The sequence below is a fragment of the Lontra canadensis genome, unplaced genomic scaffold, assembly GCF_010015895.1.
Source record: "Lontra canadensis isolate GAN:19392208 unplaced genomic scaffold, GSC_riverotter_1.0 scaffold174, whole genome shotgun sequence".
Lineage (NCBI taxonomy): Eukaryota > Metazoa > Chordata > Mammalia > Carnivora > Mustelidae > Lontra > Lontra canadensis.
The window spans coordinates 1,033,184-1,052,614 of record NW_022631168.1 but is presented as its reverse complement, the minus strand read 5'-3'; the positions used below and the strand labels follow the sequence as shown (position 1 = coordinate 1,052,614).

General features: G+C 42.9%; 1 pseudogene; it reads left to right on the top strand.

Moving 5' to 3' along the window:
• The first annotated feature begins 78 nt into the window (after positions 1-78).
• LOC116860348 lies at positions 79-18,601 on the top strand (annotated as a pseudogene).
• Positions 18,602-19,431: the final 830 nt, after the last annotated feature.

Here is a 19,431-nt window from a genome sequence, read left to right as displayed (position 1 = left end):
CTTTCAAGCCCGCTTGCCTGTGTCCCCCATCAAACCACCTTCAGCCCCTCCCCGTGCCGTCCAGCCCACAGGGGCTCCATGGAGAGGATACAACTGAAGCGGCTGGTTCCTGGGACCTCCAGCCGCGGGTGCTGCATCTCCATCATGCCCTGGTGCGCCGGGGGCTTTCTCCATCTGACGAGCGCTGGCACACGCGGCGCCTGCCTCTCCCTCAATGCCGGGACTTCTGGGATTGCTCGGGCTTCCGCGGTGGCTGGGGTCACCGGGGTCACGGGGACCACCTGCACCACCAGGGGCTCTAGGGTCATGGAGCTCACCAGGACCACCTAGCGCACCCACCGCAATGCCCGCAGTGCCCGCCCCTTCATGCACTGCACTCCTGGCCCCTCCACCGCCTGCCTCAGACCCCATCTTAACTCCTGCCTCACTCCTCACGAGGCCCGGAAGGACGAGGGCGTTGCTCACCAACTTTCACCCCCTAGTGCCCACGGCAAGGCGGGACACCCAGAGCGCCTGCGCAAACACGCCCCCCGTACTGCCCCCTGGCTCGTGATTGGCTCCCACCAAGCAGCCCTAGAGACCCCGTACGTGCCCTCTGCACCCAGTCAGTGCCCGGCGGGCTTATGACGGTCCACTGCCCGCCTGCTGCGTTTCCTTAGCGCCGCTGCCGGAGCAGGCGCCCTTGTGGTCTGGTCCTCTGCTGCTCGCACTGCCTGCTCACTCCCGACTTCCTGCCCACCCTGCCCCTCCTGTAATGCCCGGCGCCCTTCAAAACCTGCCCTTCTGTCAGCCTGGCTGAGCGCGCAGGACCGGCAGGCTGACTGCATGTCCACACATCAAGTCCTTCGCTCATGGCTTATTTAAAAAGAGGCCCTGAAATATTATGCAGCCATCAAAAAAGAAATGAAATCTTGTCATTTCCAATGACATGGATAGAACTGGAGGGTATTATGCTGACTGAAATGAGTCAGGCAGAGAAAGACAATTATCATATGATCTCCCTGATATGAGGAATTTGAGAGATAGGGCAGGGGGTTGTGGGAAGTAAGGAGGGAAGAAATGAAACCAGGTGGGACCTGGGAGGGAGACAAACCATTAGAAACTCTTAATCTCAAGAAGAAAACTGAGGGCTGCTGGGGGCTGGGGATAGGGATAGGGTGGCTGGGGGACGGACGCTGGGGAGGGCATGTGCTATGGTGAGTGCTGTGAAGTGTGTAAGCCTGGTGATTCACAGACCTGCACCCCTGGGGCTAATAATATATGTTAATTTAAAAATAATAAAATAAAAAATAAAAATAAAAAACAAGCCCTGAGCTGGATTTGGCCATGAAGCTGTAGTTTGACAATTCCTGTTCTATGTCTTAACAGATTGTATTGGCTGCTTCTCTCATTTCCAAAGATTAAGAATCTCTTATGGTCTGTCTCCCTCTCTGGTTTCATCTTGTTTCATTTTTTTCCTCTCCTCCCCTATGATCCTCTGTCTTTTTATCTCCAATTCCACGTATCAGTGAGATCATATGACAATTGTCTTTCTCTGACTGACTTATTTTGCTTACCATAATACCCTCTCGTTCCAGCCACACTGTTGCAAATGGCAAGATTTCAATTTTCTGATGGCTGCATAGTATTCCATTGTGTGTGTGTGTGTGTGTGTGTGTGTGTTTATGCCACTTCTTCTTTATCCATTCATCTGTTGATGGACATCTGGATCTGGGCTCTTTCCATAGTTTGGCTATTGTAGACATTACTGCTATAAACACTGGGGTGCATGTGCCCCTTCGCATCACTACATTTGTATCTTTAGGGTAAATACCCAGTAGTATGATTGCTGGGTTGTAGAGTAGCTCTCTTTTCAACTGTCTGAGGAACCTCCATGCTGTTTTCCAGAGTGGTGCACCAGCTTGCATTCCCACCAACAGTGTAGGGGGTTCCCCTTTCTTCGCATCCTCACCAGCATCTGTCATTCCCTGACTGATTAGTTTTAGCAACTTTGACTTGTGTGAGGTGGTATCTCACTGTAGTTTTGATCTGTATTTCCCTGATGCTGAGATATGTTGAGCATTTTTTCATGTGTCTGTTGGCCATTTGGATAAATGTCTGTTCATATCTTCTGCCCACTTCTTGATTGGATTATCCATTCTTGGGTGTTCACTTTGGTAAATTCTTTATAGATTTTGGATATGAGCCCTTTATCTGATATGTCATTTGCAAATATCTTCTCCCATTCTGTCCATTGTCCTTTGGTTTTGTCAACGATTTCCTTTGCTGTGCAAAAGCTTTTGATCTTGATGAAATCCCAGTAGTTCCTTTTTCCCTTTGTTTCCCTTACCTTTGTTTCCTTTGCCTTTGGAGATGTGTCTAGCCAGAAGTTGCTGTGGCCAAGATCAAAGAGGTTGCTGCCTGTGTTCTTCTCTAGAATATTGATGGATTTCTGTCTCACATTGAGGTCTTTCATCCACTCTGAGTCTAATTTTGTGTGTGGTGTAAGAAGGTGGTCCAGTTTCATACTTCTGTGTGTGTCTGTCCAGTTTTCCCAACACCATTTGTTGAAGAGACTGTCTTTTTTCTATTCCCTATTCTTTCCTGCTTTGTCAAAGATTGGTTGACCATACAGTTGAGGGTCCATTTCTGGGCTCTCTATTCTGTTCCATTGATCTGTGTGTCTGCTTTTGTGCCAGTACCATACTGTCTTGATGATTACAGCTTGTAATAGAGCTTGAAGTCTGGCATTGTGATGTCACCAGCTACAGTTTTCTTTTTCAACATTCCTTTGGTATGCGGGGTCTTTTCTTATTCCATACAAATTTTAGGAATGTTCCAGTTCTGTGAAAAAAAGTTGATGGTATTTTGATAGGGATTGTATTGAATGTGTAGATTGCTCTAGGTAGGGGCGCCTGAGTGGCTCAGTGGGTTAGAGCCTCTGCCTTCGGCTCAGGTCATGGTCCCGGGGTCCTGGGATCGAGCCCTGCATCGGGCTCTCTGCTCAGCAGGGAGCCTGCTTCCTCCTCTCTCTCTCTGCCTGCCTCTCTGCCTACTTGTGATCTCTGTCAAATAAATAAATACAATCTTTAAAAAAAAGATTGCTCTAGGTAGCATAGACACTTTAACAATATTTGTTCTTCCAATCCATGAGTATAGAATGTTTTTCCATTTCTTTGTGTCTTCCTCAATTTCTTTCATAAGTGTTCTATAATTTTCTGAGTACAGTTCCTTTGCTTCTTTGGAAAGTTTTACTCCTTTGAATTTCCTTTTTTAACTTTAAAAGATATGGAATTGGCAATGGGGGAGTTAGCTTCTTTAGAGAAAAAAAGTCTCTATTAAAACCACCTTTTTCGGGGCGCCTGGGTGGCTCAGTAGGTTAAGCCCCTGCCTTCGGCTCAGGTCATGACCCCAGGGTCCTGGGATCAAGCCCCCCATTGGGCTCTCTGCTCAGCAGGGAGCCTGCTTCCCCCCCCCCGCCTGCCTCTCTGCCTGCTTGTGATCTCTGTCTGTCAAATAAATAAATAAAATCTTTAAAAAAAAAAACAAAACCTTTTTCAACAAAATAATCGTCATTGCCATCCTTATCTTCACACTTCTCATTATTTTCTTATCATCTTTGTCTTCTTTCTGTTCCACTTTTTCTTGCTTTTCCAGCCTTTACAACTCCATTTTCTGTCCTTACCTCAGGTCTCTGTTAGCCACATAGTCGATAATACCCATTCTGTATTTTTCTCCATCTGAACAACTTTATTATCCGCTCATTTCTTCCAGTTTCTTTGTGGCATCTCCCATGGAAAGGACTAGAATGTGATGCTCAGAACAAAATAAGGAAATGGACAAAGGGCTCTTGAATGCATTTGGATCGTTGGGTTGTTTTCTTTCCTATTTAGGGGAGAATGAGCTGTGCCTGCGTCTGCCATGTCTTGCCTTTTGCAAAGCATTTGCTGTATGAGACTGAAGCATATAGGTGAGGCTTCTGATGCTCATCTTGGCACCATCTGCACTCTCAATTCTATCCCTTTGGTCTATATGTCTTTCCTTAAACCAGAACCATGATGTTTTGATTACTGCAGTTTTGTAATAAGTTTTGGAATCCAGAAGTGTTGGTCCTCTAACTTTGTTCCTTTTTTTCAAAATTCTTTTGGTTAATCATGCCCCCTTGCAATTCCACATGAATATAAAGATTGATGTTTCTATTTCTGAAAAAAAAAAAAAGAAAGTTGGAATTTTTATGGGTATTGCCTTGAATCTTTAGATCACTTTGGGTGGTATTGCCACCTTCACAAAATTAAATCTTTCAATCCAGAGAGTCCAGAAATAAACCCATACATCCACGGCCATTTGATTTTTAACGGAAGTGCCAACACCATCTGCAGTGGAGAAAGAATAGTCTCTTCAACAAATGGTGTTAGGACAGCTGATATCCACATGCAAAAGAATAAAGTTGGACCCTTACCAAATTCCATATACAAAAATTGACTCAAAATGGATCAAACACCTAAATAGAATGTCTTTCCATTTATTTAGGTCTTCTTTAATTTCTTTCAGCAATGTTTTGTAGTTTTCATGTTTAATTCTTACACCTTTTTGGTTAAATTCATTTCTAAGTATTTTATTCTTTTGATACTATTGTAAGTGGAATTGTCTTGATTTCATATTCAGAGTTCTCATTACTGATGAACAGAAAAACTACTGATTTTTGCATGTTGATCTTGTAACCTGAAACTTTGCATAATTCATTTTTTAGCTCTAGCAGTGTTTTGTGGATTCCTTGGGGGTTTCTATATATAGGATCATATCCTCTGCAAATACAGGTAGTTTTATTTTTCCTTTCCATTGTCTTTTATCTCTTTTTCTTGCCTGACTGCTCTAGATGGAACTTCTAGTACAATGTCAAAAATCAGTTTTGAAAGTGGACATCCTTTCTCCTGATCTTAGAGGGAAAGTCTTCAGTCTTTCACCATTGAGTATGATGTTGGCTCTGGATTTTTCATAAATTCCCTTTATCATGTCTAGGAAGTTTCCTTATATTCTTAGGGTTTTTAAATATTTTTATCATGAAAGCGTGCTGGATTTTGTAAAAAAAATTTATCTGTACCAGTTGAGATGATTGGGGTTTTTTTTCCTTTGTTTTATTGAGTCACTGGTAGATTTCACATATGGAACCACCCTTGCATTCCTAGAACAAATCTCATTTGGTGACTCTGTGTGTAATTTTTTTTAAAGATTTATTATTTTTAAAAAGATTTTATTTATTTATTTGAGAAAGAGAGCTTGAGAGAGAGCATGAGACAGGGAGAGCACAGCAGGAGGGAGGCATAGAGGGAGAAGCAGACTCTCCACTGAGCAGGGAGCCCAATGTGGGATTCAGTCCCAGGACTCTGGGATCATGGCCTGAGCCAAAGGCAGATGCTTAAGTGACTGAGCCACCCAGACACCCTATTTGTTTATTTTAGAGAAAGAGAGAGAGAGAGAGCAGAGTCAAGGAAGAGGGAGAATCCTTGAGCAGGCTCGCCAGAGAGCAGGGCGCCCACCATGGGGGGCTCTATTTCGGGACCCTGAGATCATGAACTGGGCTGAAAGCAAGAGTCAGCCACTTAACTGATTGATCCACCCAGGTGCCCCTGTGTGTAATTTTTTAATTTGTTCCTGGATTCAGTTTGCTAGTATTGTGTTGAGGATTTTTGCCTCTATGTTCATAAGGGATATTGATCTGTAGTTTTCTTGTGATATTTTTTTGGCTTTGGTATCAGGGTACTGTTAGCCTCACAAAATGAGTTACCTGTTCCCTCCTCTTCTGTTTTTTGAGTTTGAGAAGGATCAATGTTAATTCTCCTTTAAATGTTCGGTAGAATTCTCCAGTGAAGCCATCTGATCATGTATTTTCCTTCGATGGGGAATTTTTTATTGTTGATTTAATCTCCTTACTTATTATAGATATGTTTATATATATATTACCCAAATATCCATGTAGCTTGCTCCTTCATTTCTTTCAAGTTTTTCCTCAAATGCTTACTTCTCAACAAGGTTTTCCCTGGCCATTATATCCAAAACGAATCCCCATCCACATCTCCTATCTCTCTTCCATGCTCTTTTTCCCTTCGTAATCATTGCCATATAACACACTATTTATTAACCTTATTTACTGCCGGCCCCCCCGCAGGAATGTAAGCTCCATGAGCAGCAGTGTCTGCCTGGATTGTTCACTGCAGGCCTAGTGACCAGCAATAGCAGATATTCGGTTACTATTTGTGGAATAAATGCATGGATAAATCAATGTATCTGGAATTCAGTGAGAGAACAGTTCCTAGACGGAGCCGACTGAGCCACACAGGGGTCCCTCAATGACCATTATTTCAAGGTAGAATGATTTCGGGTACTTTATTACACAGATCAGATCATTAAAACAACACTCTCAGGGCGCCTGGGTGGCTCAGTTGGTTAAGCATGTGCTTGGGCTTGGGTCATGATCCCAGGGTCCTGGGATCGGGTCCCACATGGGGCTCCCTGCTCAGCAGGGAGTCTGCTTCTCCCTCTGCCCCTCACCCCCCACAGTTTCTCTCTCACTCACTCTCTGTTTATCTGAAATAAATAAATAAACTTTTTTTGAAAGAAAAAGAAAAGCTGATAAATTATAAAAATCCTATTTTTAAGGGCATGGAACTACGGAAGCAATAAGAACTTAAGGGGCTGAAATTCCAGAGAGGGGAGTACTATGTAAAGAACATTTGTATCCACCCCAAAATTTATATGTTGAAACCTAATTCCCAGTGTGATGATATTTGGAGGTGGGGCCTTTGGGAGGTCATCAAGTCAGAAAGGTAACTCTCATGAATGGGATTACTGCCCTTATAAATGCAATCATACAGAGCTCCCTCATTCCCTCCACTGTGTGAGGACACAGCAAGAAGATGGCCATCTGTGAACCAGGAAGCAGGCTCTCACCAGATGCCAAACCTGCCAGCACTTCAATCTTGGATTCCCAGCCTCCAAACTATGAGAAATAAATACCTGCTATTAGAAATCACCTGGACTATGACATTTGTTACAGCAGCCTGAATGGGCTAAGACAGAAATTAGCACTGAGACGTGCTCCTGTAACAAATCTCTCAAAATGTGGAAGCAGCTTTGGAACTGGGTAATGGGTAGAGGCTGGAAGAGTTTCAAAGTACATACTAGAAAAAGCCTATATTGATGTGAACAGACCACCAACGACAATTCTGGAGCACTGTAGAGAAAGCCACAATCTTCTTAGAGATGGCCTATGTAATCACGAACAGGATATTGGTAGAATGTAGATAATAAAGGTCATTCTGATATGGTCTCTGAGAGAAATGAGCAACACATTATTGGACACTGGAGGAAAGGCCATCCTTGTTAAAAAGTGGCAAAGAGCTTGGCTGAATCATGTTTGTGTCCTAGTGTTTTGTGGAAGACAGAATTAACAAGCCATGAAATTGGATGTTTAGCTGAAGAAATTTCTTTTTTTTAAGATTTTATTTATTTATTTGACACACAGAGAGAGAGGTCACAAGTAGGCAGAGAGGCAGGCAGAGAGAGAGGGGGAAGCAGGCTCCCTGCTGAGCAGAGAGCCCGATGCAGGGCTCAATCCCAGGACTCTGGGATCATGACCTGAGCCGAAGCCAGAGGATTAACCCACTGAGCCCCCCCAGGCACCTCTAGCTGAAGAAATTTCTAAGCAAATTGTTGAGGGTGCAGCTTGGCCCCTCCTGATTGCTTATAGTAAAACTTTAAAAGAAGTGATTTGAAGACAGAATTGTTAAGCAAAAAAGAAAGCATAACTTAAAGTTTTGGAAAATCCTCGGCCTATCCATATTGCAAAAAAAATGACAACACTAAGAATGTGGCCAAGTGACCTGACCACTTGATTGGGAGATTAGTATGGATTCGCTATCTCGACAGAAGCCAGGTACTATTCTTTAAGACAATGGAAGGATGACCTCAAAGGTGATTCAGAAATCATCAGAGCTGACACTCTCATCCCAAGCCCAGAGTACATGGGGTTTGAAGGGCATGGCTGTCTCCACCCAGGTTTTAAAAGACAAGGTTACGGGGCGCCTGGGTGGCTCAGTGGGTTAAAGCTTCTGCCTTCGGCTCAGGTCATGATCCCAGGGTTCCGGGATCAAGCCCTGCATCGGGCTCTCTGCTCAGCGGGGAGCCTGCTTCCTTCTCTCTCTGCCTGCTTCTCTGCCTACTTGTGATCTCTGTCTGTCCAATAAATAAATAAAATCTTTAAAAAGAAAAAGACAAGGTTACACAGCACAGCATCAGGTATGCAATCCCAGCCCAGGAGAGCTTCAGAGCCCCAGCAGAGAGCAGCTGCAGGCCATCCCACCAAGCCATGTGGCAGCATAGCCACCCCAGTGGACCCAGAAGACAGAGCATTGGGCCAAAGAAGATTATTCTTGAGGCTTAAGGTCTACTGGAATTTGCCCCATTAGATTTTGGACTTACTTAGGACCTGTCCCTCTTTTCTTCTTTCCTGTTTAACCCGTTAGGAATGGGAATGTCTATCCTATGCCTATCCCACCATTGTATTTTGGAAGCACACAACATGTATGTTTCACAGGTTCACAGATGGAGAGGAATTTGCCTCAGCTCATACTTTGAGTCTTATCCACATCTGAGTTAGGTGATATCTACGTGAGACTTGGCCTTAGACTTCAAAGTTCATGCTGTGACTGGTTAAGACTTTGGGGGCTCCTGCAATACAATGAATGCATTTTGTGTGCAAGAAGGACATGAATTTTGACAAGTCAGGGTAGAATGTTATGGTCTGAATGTCTGTGTCCTCCAAGAACCCGCATATTGAACCCTAACTTTCAGTGTGACAGCATTAGGAGGTGAAGCCTCTGAGAGGTGATTAGGTCATGAGGGTGGAGCCCTCATGCATGGGATTAGCGCCCTTATGAAAGGGACCCCAGAGAGCACCCTTGTCCCGGCTGCCAGGTGAGGACACAAGGAGAGGGTGGTGATCTATGAACAAGTAACTGGGCCCTCACCAGACACTGAAATCTGCACTTGATCTTGGACTTCCAGCCTCCAGAACTGTGAGAAATACATGTGTTGTTTACAAGGCACCCAGTCTGTGGTGTTTTTGTTATAGTTGCGTGAACAGACTTAAGACAGGGAGAAACTTTTAGACATGAGCTGAGGAACTGCAGCTGCTTTTTGTTTAAAGAAACATGTTGGCTCTAGTTGAAGGATAGATGCTGAATCTGAACTTAACCCATATAGAAAGCTATTGCTAAGGTTCAGAAAAAACATGAGAGGTTTTAACAGTTATGTGGGGCTGTAGTGACAAAACTGAAGACTTTAGGGTCCTCAAACCAACAGGTGCTCTCCGCCAAGACATGTGCAGAGTTCTGAAGCTGCACAGGGTCAGAGGCTATAGACCTAAGCTGAGCAGTGGTAGCCATTTTCTGTAGTCTCACTGTGCTTGGGAAACAAAGACCTGCTAAAGGAGAGAGGCCCTGAAAACACAACAAACAAAACTGAAAGCCCTGGAAGGACTAATAAATTTACGCTGACCATCTGCAACCACTTTTCCCCTGGGAATTACTTCAGCTCTCAATGCAGATAGAGGCAGAGGGTTGCTGTTAGGGAGCAGAGAAATCAGCAGAACTTTAAGTGGTCAAGTGGAACTGAAGTGACAAAATTGAAGACTGGGGGGATATACTACTTTGCTAAGGCTGCCGTTACAAAGTACAACAAACTTACTGTCTTCAAACAATAGAAAGTGATTCTCTCACATTTCACAAGACCGGAAGTCTAAAATCAAGATGTTGGCAGCCATGCTGACTGTGAAAGCTCTTGGAAACAATCTGTTTCACGCCTCTCACCCAGTTTCTGTTGGTCACCAGCAATCATTGACATTCCCTGGTTTATAGGTGACTCACTTCAATCTTCGCTTCCATATTCACATGACATTCTTTTTTCTGTGACACTGCCTATGTCTCTTCAGCTCTTTTTTTAAAGATGTGTTTATTTATTTGAGAGAGAGAGAGCATACGCAGGGAAGGGGCAGAGGGAGAGAGAGAATCCTAAGCAGACTCACTGCTGTGTGCAGAGCCTGAAGTGGGGGTTAAATCTCGTGACACCAAGATCATGACCTGAGCTGAAATCAAGAGCTCAACCAGCTGTGCCACCCAGGTGTCCCTCTTCTTCTAATGACATCAGTCATATTGGATTTAGGCACCCCCCAACACCAATATGAGCTCATCTTTACTTGATTACATCTGCAAAGACCCTATTTCCAAATAAGGTTATACCACAGGTACCAGGGGTTAGAACTTGAACATATCTTTCAGGGGTCACAATTCAGTTCACAATAGGGGACCTCAAACACTCAGTTGGTCTTCAGCTCAACACATATTTACTACATAGTAATAGAATGGAGGATGGAAATCACATGATGATCTCAATAAACACAGAAAAGGCATTTGACAAAATCCAACACCCTTCCTGATAAAAATATTCAGCAAGCTAAAAATAGGAGTGCTTGGCTGGCTCAGCATGTGGAGCATGTGACTTTTGATCTCAGGGTCATAAGTTCACATCCCACATTATGTGTAGAGATTACTTTAAAATAAAATGTTTAGGGGTGCCTGGGTGGCTCAGTCGCTTAAGTGTTTGCCTTCAGCTCAGGTCATGATCCCAGGGTCCTGGGATTCGGCCCCACATTGGGCTCCTTGCTCAGGAAGAAGTCTGCTTCTCCCTCTCCCTCTGCCCTTCCCCCCGGACTCATGCCTTCTCTCTCTATAATAAATGAATAAAATCTTTTTTTAAAAGTTCAAGCAAGGGCGCCTGGGTGGCTCAGTGGGTTAAGCCTCTGCCTTCGGCTCAGGTCATGCTCTCAGGTCCTGGGATCAAGTTCTGCATCGGGCTCTCTGCTCAGAAGGGAGCCTGCTTCCTCCTCTCTGTCTCTCTCTCTCTCTCTCTCTCTCTCTCTCTGCCTACTTGTGATCTCTCTCTCTCTCTGTCAAATAAATAGACAAAATCTTTTAAAAGAAAAGTTCAAGCAAGATAAATACAAAGAATGTGATATCTAGGCACATTGTAGTAAGACTGCTAAAATATAAAGACAAAAAGAAAATCTTAATTGCTAAAATAAATACAAAGAGAAAAAGTCTTTTTTTAAAGATTTTATTTATTTATTTTGACAGAGAGAGATCACAAGCAGGCAGAGAGGCAGGCAGAGGGAGAGGGGGAAGCAGGCTCCCCGCTGAGCAGAGAGCCCGATGTGGGGCTCAATCTCAGGACCCTGAGATCATGACCTGAGCTGAAGGCAGAGGCTTTAACCCACTGAGCCACCCAGGCACCCCAAGAGAAAAAAATCTTAATAGCCAGAGGAAAAAGAAGGAAAAGAACACTAAAATGAATAGTTGAATTCTGCACAGAAACAGCAGAATCCAGAAAACAAGAAAATCATACAAAGTGCTGAAAGAAAATAATTTCCAAACCAGAATTCTACAGACCCAGTAAAAATATCCTTCAAAAATAAAGGGGATATATGTGGAATTCCCAGTATGATAAAGAGGTTGACAAATTTTATCCACAAAAGAGTCAAATACAAAACTAGACAAGTTATTGTTGACCATTGCAGTGTTCTGGAAAGTAACCAAAGGTAGACAACAAACTGTTACAACTTCAGCTAAGGGCAGCAGGAGTCTGCAGTCTTCTTGTCCAGGGCACTCACCCTCCACACCACCAGCTTCCATCTGATCATCACCCCACATTTGGGGGCCCCCATCTGATCGAGACACCACACTCCCAACTCACACACAGATCAATCTGCAAATAGTGAGAAGAGTTTTGGGCTCAAGAAGTTTCAGCACAATCTCTACCAAAATCACTGGCTAAAGCACTAAGTTATGCAGACAGTAGGAAGCCAGGTTAAAAAATAAAAATAAGGGACGCCTGGGTGGCTCAGTTGGTTAAGCTACTACCTTCAGCTCAGGTCATGTTCCCAGGGTCCTGGGATTCAGCCCTGCATTGGGTTCCACATTCAGTGGGGAACCTGCTTCTCACTCTCCCTCTGACTGTAGCTCCCCCTGCTTGTGGTTGCACTTGCTCGCACTCTCTCTGTCTCTCTCTCTGTCACAAAAATAAATAAAAATCTTTTAAATAAGTAAAAATGAGAATTTTTCTAATCTGAAAAGAAAAAACAGCAGCTGTACTCCATGAGACAGACAGATTGTAGTGGGAGTGATAGATTCCACAGTTTAGGTCCAGGAAAGTTATTAAAACAGAGCAAAACAAAACAAAAAAACAAATACTCAGAAAATGCCCCTTTTTCCAACAACAACAAAAGCAAACATGCAAAGCATAGGGGCGTGGTAATTTTGTGTGGCACCCTGATGAATTTGCACATCTCCACATAGGATACATAGGCAAGAACTGACTACATCTGACCTCTGTCTTGGCAGAATACCCTGTGATTTTCCTGGAGCAAGGGGAGAAAAGGCTGGTATGGAGCTTCTGTGAGGCATTTTCTGATCCCTATCTGTTTGTTTGTTTGTTTGTTTGTTTGTTTTTAAAGATTGTGTTTATTTATTTGACAGAGAAAATTCACAAGTAGGCAGAGAGGCAGGCCGGCGGGGGTGGGGGGTGGTGGGAAGCAGGATCATGACCTGAGCCAAAGGCAGAGGCTTTAAGCCACTGAGCCACCCAGGTGCCCCTGACCCATATCTTAAGGGACACTTCAACAAAGCCATTTTTCATCTATCTCCCCAGTTGCAGTTGGGCACAGAACTTTCTACCTTGTCTCCACTCAGCTTACAGCTTCAGAATTCTATACAAGTCTACAAACATGCTTGGCTGTAATTTTAGAGATGACTCCTCAATGGCAGAGTGTTCCACTGCCTGTGTCACCTGTCATCCAGTCCCTCTGGTTTGGTGTCATCTTGTGAGACCAGAGACATGATCTGACACTACACTGATCTTGCTTTTATTGACTGTGTAAGTAACATACTATCTGAATCCATTTGGGCTCATTTTTTCCTTACCAGCTGAATCTATGGAAATGCCAAAACCTAGAAGCCACAGTGCTGCTATTCAGGAACCACTTGACAACTTGACACAAAGAAAATGGTAAGTTTGACCCACAGGTGAGAGCAGTCAAGAGAATCTGACTTTGAGAGATCTAGATATTCAATTTAGTATTCAAAAGCTTCAAAGCACCTATTAGAAATATGTTCGAAGAATTATAGGAAACTATGTTCAAATGATTAGAGGAAAATATGACAATTCATCAAACACTGAGTTTCAATGAAGAAGCAGAAACTACATAAAATAACCAAATGGGAATTCCTAAATTTAAAGATTAAAGAACTAACATGAAAACTTCACCACATGGGGCAGCTGGGTGGCTCAGTTGTTAGGCATCTGGGCTCAATAGCAGATATGAGATGGAAGAGGAAAGAATCAGCAAACTCAAAGATAAAGCAATAGAAAGTACCAAATCCAAATAATAGAAAGAAAAACTGAAGAAAAATTAACATAGCTTCATGTACTGGGAGATGCCATCAAGTGTGATAACTTAAGTGTAATGAGACTCCCAGAAAGAAAAGAGTTAAAGAAGTAAGAAGAAAAAATAATGACTGAAATATTCCCATATTTGATGAAAAATATTAATCTACAGAACCAGGAAGCTCAACAAACTCCAAACAGGACAGACAGACAGGGACCCATACCTAGATACACCCTAGTCAAACTGTTCAAAGCTACAGACAAAAAAAATCTTGAAGGCAACAAGAGAAAAGCAATTTGTCATGTACAAGGGAACAACAATTCACTTAGTGGCTGACACGTCATCAGACTCAATGGAAGCCAGAAAGCAATATATGACATTTTCAAAGTGTTGAAAGAAAAAAACTGTCACCCAGTAATTCTGTTTCCAGAAAAACTAGACTTGAAAATAAAGTTAAAATAAAGACATTCTTACATGTATTCACTTCTTAGTTTCCTTGAACATTGGTATACTTTAAAGAACTTTGAGGCCAGAGTAAGAAAAATGAAAAAGAATGTTCCAAGAAAAGAAGCACATCCATATGGAGATCTGGAGGACATTTTGATCAAGAATTTCTTTCTTTTTGGAGTATACTGTGTTTGTGTTGCAGATACTTCTACACTGTGATATTTTAAAGAATCATTGAGTTTCTGGGGCACTCCCAAGGTTGGGGGTGGGTGGTAAAGGGAATGTAACTCTATGCATTGTGAATATATTTATTTTCAAGTTGAAAAAAAATAAAGACATTCTCAGATAAAGAGTGAGAGAATTTGTTCCTAGTGGGCCCAACTTAACAAGAAATACTAATGGAAAACTTCCAGGCTAGAACAAAATAACTCAAGTCCACAAGAAGAAACAAAGAATGAAGGAAATCAAAATACAAAAATAGATTTCAATACTCCACTTTAATTTTTTTTAAGAGAGAGAGAGAGAAAACACAGGGTCAGGGAGGGGCAGAGGGAGAGGGAGAGAGAGAGATTGTAAGCAGGCTCCACACCCAGCATGGAGTCCCATGTGGGTCCAATCTCACAACCTTAAGAAATCAGGAGAATCAGGAGTCGGATGCTTGACCAAGACACCCAGGCACTCCTCAGTACTCCACTTTAAACAATGGATAATCATCTAGATATAAAATCAGTAAGGAAACATGGGATTTGAACTATACTTCAGACCAAATGGGCCTAACAGACAATATACAGAACATTCTATCCAACAGCAGCAAAATACACATACCTCACAAGCACACATGGAACATTCTCAAGGACAGATCATGTTAGATACAAAATAAGTCTTAGCAAATTTAAGAAGATTGAAATTATATCAATATCTTTTCCAACCACAATGGTATAAAACTAGAAACCAGTAACAGGAAGAAAATTGGAAAATTTATATATTCATATTGGAAATTAAGGATCACACTCCTGAACAACCAATGGGTCAAAGAAGAAATCAAAAAGTCTCTTGAGAGGATGCCTGGCTGGCTCAGTCAGCACAGCATGCAAATCTTGATCTTGGAATTGTAAGTTCAAACCCCACATTTGGTGTAGAGAGTACTTAAAAATAAAAAAATTTTAAATACCTTGAGGGGCACCTGCATGGTAGAGTCAGTTAAGCATCCAACTCTTGGTTTTGGTTCAGGTTGTAGATTCATGGTTGTGGGATTAAGCCTCACATCAGGCTCTATGCTCAGTGCAGAATCTGCTTGAGACTCTCCCTCTCCATCTGCCCCTCCCATTCATGCTCACCCTCTCTCTCACTCACTCTCTCTCTCTCAAATAAATAAATCTTTAAAAAAATATCTTGAGGGGTGCCTGGGTGACTCAGTTGGTTAAACGACTGCCTTTGGCTCAGATCATGATCCCAGGGTCCTGAGATCAAGCCCTGTATCAGGCTCCCTGCTCAGCAGAAAGTCACTTCTCACTCTCCCACTACCCCGGCTTGTATCCCCTCTCTCACTGCCTCTCTCTGTCAAATAAATAAATAAAATATTTTTTAAAAATCTTGATACACACAAAAGTGGAAACACAACTTAAAAAGAACTTACTGGGTGCAACAAAAGCAGTTCTAAGAAGGAGGCTTTTAGCAATAAATACATTTAAGAAAAAGGAAAGATCTCAAATAAACAACCTAACTCTATACTTTAAGGTCTTATAAAAAGTACTAAGTCCAGGGGCACCTGGGTGGCCCAGTCAGTTAAGCATCTGCCTTTGCTCAGGTCATGATCTCAGGGTCCTGCTCCATGGGAAGCCTGCTTCTCCCTCTCCCTCTCTCCCTGTGCCGCTCCCCCTGCTTGTGCACTCTCAGTCACTCACTCTCTCTCAAATAAATAAATAAAATCTTAAAAAAAAGAAACCAAGACTAGAAAAAAACAGAGAAAAGATCAACAAAACTGTTTTTTTGAAAAGATAAATGAAAGCGACAAACATTTAGCTAAGACTCGGGAAAAAAAACAGAGAAGATTCAAAAAATAAAATAAAATCAGAAATGAAAGAGGGGACATTACAACCAATATCACAGAAATACAAAGGATCATTAAGGGACTACTATGAACAATTATATGTCAACAAATTGGATAACCTAGAAGAAACAGGTAAATTCCTAGAAACACACAACCTAACAATACTGAATCAGAAAGAAAAAGAAAGTCTGAACAGATCAATAATTTGTAAGGAGATTGAATCTGTAATCAAAACCCCCATACACAGAAAAGCCCTGAACCAGATAGTTTCACTGGTGAATTTTACCAAACATTTGAAATATTAATGTCAAGCCTACTTAAACTCTTCCAAAAATTGAATAGGAACGAATGATCCCAAACTGTTTTAGGAAGTAAGCATTCTCCTGACACCAAAGCCAGGTAAGAACACTACAAAAAAAAAGAAAATTACAGGCCAATATCAGAAATGAGCATAGATGCAAAAATCTTCAACAAAATACTAGCAAACTGAATTCACATTAGAAAGATCATACACCATGATCAAGTGGGATATTTCCCTGAGATGCAAGGATAGTTCAATATCTGCAAATCAATCAGTGTGATACACCACACCCACAGAATGAAGGATTAAAATCAGGATAATCTCATAGATGCATAAAAAGCATTTGAAAAAAGTTCAACAACCTTTCATGATTTAAAAAAACTCAACAAATTATGTTATAGGAATATACCTCAACATAATGAAGGTGATCTATGACAAGCCCACAGTTAGTATCACGCTCAGTGGTGAAAGGTTGAAAGATTTCCTCTAAGATCAGAAAAAAAAACAAAACAAAAAAAGACAAAGGTGCCCACTCTTACCATTTTTTAAAGATTTTATTTATTTATTTGAAAGAGATTGAGCACACACAAGCAGGAGGTGGGGCAGAGGGAGAGGGAGAAAGAGAAGGTAGCTGCCTGCTGAGTGCAAGGCCCAATGTGGGGTTCAATCCCAGGACCCTGAGCTGAAATCAGACACTTAACGGACTGGGCTACCCAGGCACCCCTCACACCCCCACCATTTCTATTCAACATATTACTGAAAGTCCAGAGCAATTAGGTAAGAAAAAGAAATAAAAGGCATCCAAATAATAAAGGAAATGGTAAAATTATCCCCTAAAGAATTCACCAAAAACTGTTAGAACTAATAAATGCATTCAGTGATGTTGCAGGATATAAAATCAACACTAAAAAATCTGCCGTTTCTATACACTAGCAATATACTATTCAAAAAGAAATTAAGTAAATGATCCCACTTACAATCATATCAAAACAATAAAATATTTAGGATTAAATTTAACTAAGAAGGTGAAAGATCTGTACAGTGAAAACTATAAAACATTAATGAAAGAAATTGAATGGAAAGATAACCCATATTCATGGATTAGAAGAATTAATATTGTTAAAATTCACAGTACCCAAAACAATCTCTATCAGAATTCCAATGGCATTTTTCACAGAATTAGAAAAAACACTCCTAAAATACATATGGAACCACAAAAGACCCCAGATAGCCAAAGCAATCTTTTTTTTTATTTAAAAGATTTTATTTATTTATTTGACAGGAAGAGAGAGTGATCACAAGTAGGCAGAGAGGCAGGCAGAGGGAGAGGGAGAAGCAGGTTCCCCGCCGAGCAGAGAGCCCGAATAGGGGCTCGATCCCAGGACCCTGGGATCATGACCTGGGCTGAAGGCAGAGGCTTTAATCCACTGAGCCACCCAGATGCCCCGATAGCCAAAGCAATCTTGAGCAAGAAGAACAAAACTGGAGATATCAGGCTTCCTGATTTTAAATTGTATTACAAAGCTATAGCAATCAGGAGTCCCTGGCAAGGGAAGAGTGTCAGAGGCAGAAGCAACAAAGTTCCCGGAGCTTCTCCAAGGCTGCTGTCAGGGTTGCCTGTTTGGCCACCCCCTCCCTGCCTGGCAAAGGCAATGGCTTCCAAACTCCTGTGCGCGGTTGTCCCTTGGCTTCCAGCATCTCTCCAGCAGCCACTTCTTGTGCAGGAACATCAAAGCCAGCATCACCCAAGTTGGTGATACGGCAAAGCAGTACAGGGAGAAAGGTCTTGTGGTTCCAGGTCATGTGATCACCCGCCTAATGATGCCAGAGCTGGAGAACGGGCCTGGCCGCACTGGCTGCTGGACAGTCTTCCTACGACATTAGTCCAGGCTGAAGCCCTGGACGAAAGCTGTGAGCTGGATCTAGCATGGTGATCACTTTGAACGTAGTGCTGGAGACACTCAAAGATCATCTCTGCTGACGTTGGACTCACCTCCTAGTTAACCGGGACTTCAATCCACCTGCTGTTCGTGGGATTGATGACGTCATGGGGGAATGATTAGTCCAGCAGGTGGATAATGACCCCAAAGCCGCGGCAAAGCCAGTCACTGAATTATACAAGAGCCAAGGAGCGCTTCGCCGATTTTCTGCGATGGAGACTAACAGAATCTGGGCCTATGTTTACACACTTTTCTCGAACATGATCACACCTATTCAGTCCAAAGCAGCAGCAGAACCAGGAAAATGTCATTCATTTGGTTGTCTGCGTGGTATTGGTGTGGTGTCCAAGTTTGAAGCTAGTGGGCAGAGCTCACAGCGGCTTTCCTAGCCAAGATGGTGAGCTGACATGAAAACGAATGAGTAGAAAGCCTTCCTGAAGAGGCTTCTCTCTGCCTTTTTCACAAAAAGGGTCCCCTACACATGTCTCAGATGCCTCTGCGCATCTCAAGCCCTTCACAGGAAAGCAGGATTTCAAAGGGCATCTAACCGAAACCCTAGCTGATTTCTGACCATCCTGTTGCTGTCTTAGCAGCCTTTTCACATGTGACGGCGTTGGCCTCTGGTTCCCCTGCCCCCCAAAGGCTGCTGAACCACAGCGCCAGAAAGCCTTGTCCCAAGTTCTCTGGCACGTGCCTTCCTTACTGCTTTTATCCCTCCCAGATCCCTTTCTAAGAGCTGAGAGCGAGGGGAGGGTGTCAGATTGCTTCCTGCACCAGGAACTGAGTTCAGCAGGTCTACTTACCTGGCTGGGCTGACCCTCATGAGTTGACCCTGCTCTTTTCTTTCATTGTGAAAAAAATAAAATCCTCAAGGTTCCTGGGTGGCTCAGTTGGTTAAGCATCTACCTTTGACTCGGTTCGTGGCCTCGGGGTCCTAGGATCGAGCCCCGAGTTGGGCTCCCTGCTCAGTGGGGAGTCTGCTTCTCTCCCACTGCTCCCTGTCACCCAGCTCATGGTCTCTCATGCTCGCTCTCTGTATCTCAAAAGAATAAATAAAATCTGTTTTAAAAATAAAAATAAAATAGGGGTGCCTAGGTGGCTCAGAGGGTTAAGCCTCTGCCTTCAGCTCAGGTCATGATCTCAGGGTCCTGGGATTGAGCCCCACATCAGGCTCTCTGCTCAGCAGGGCTCCTGCTTCCCCCTCTCTCTCTGCCTGCCT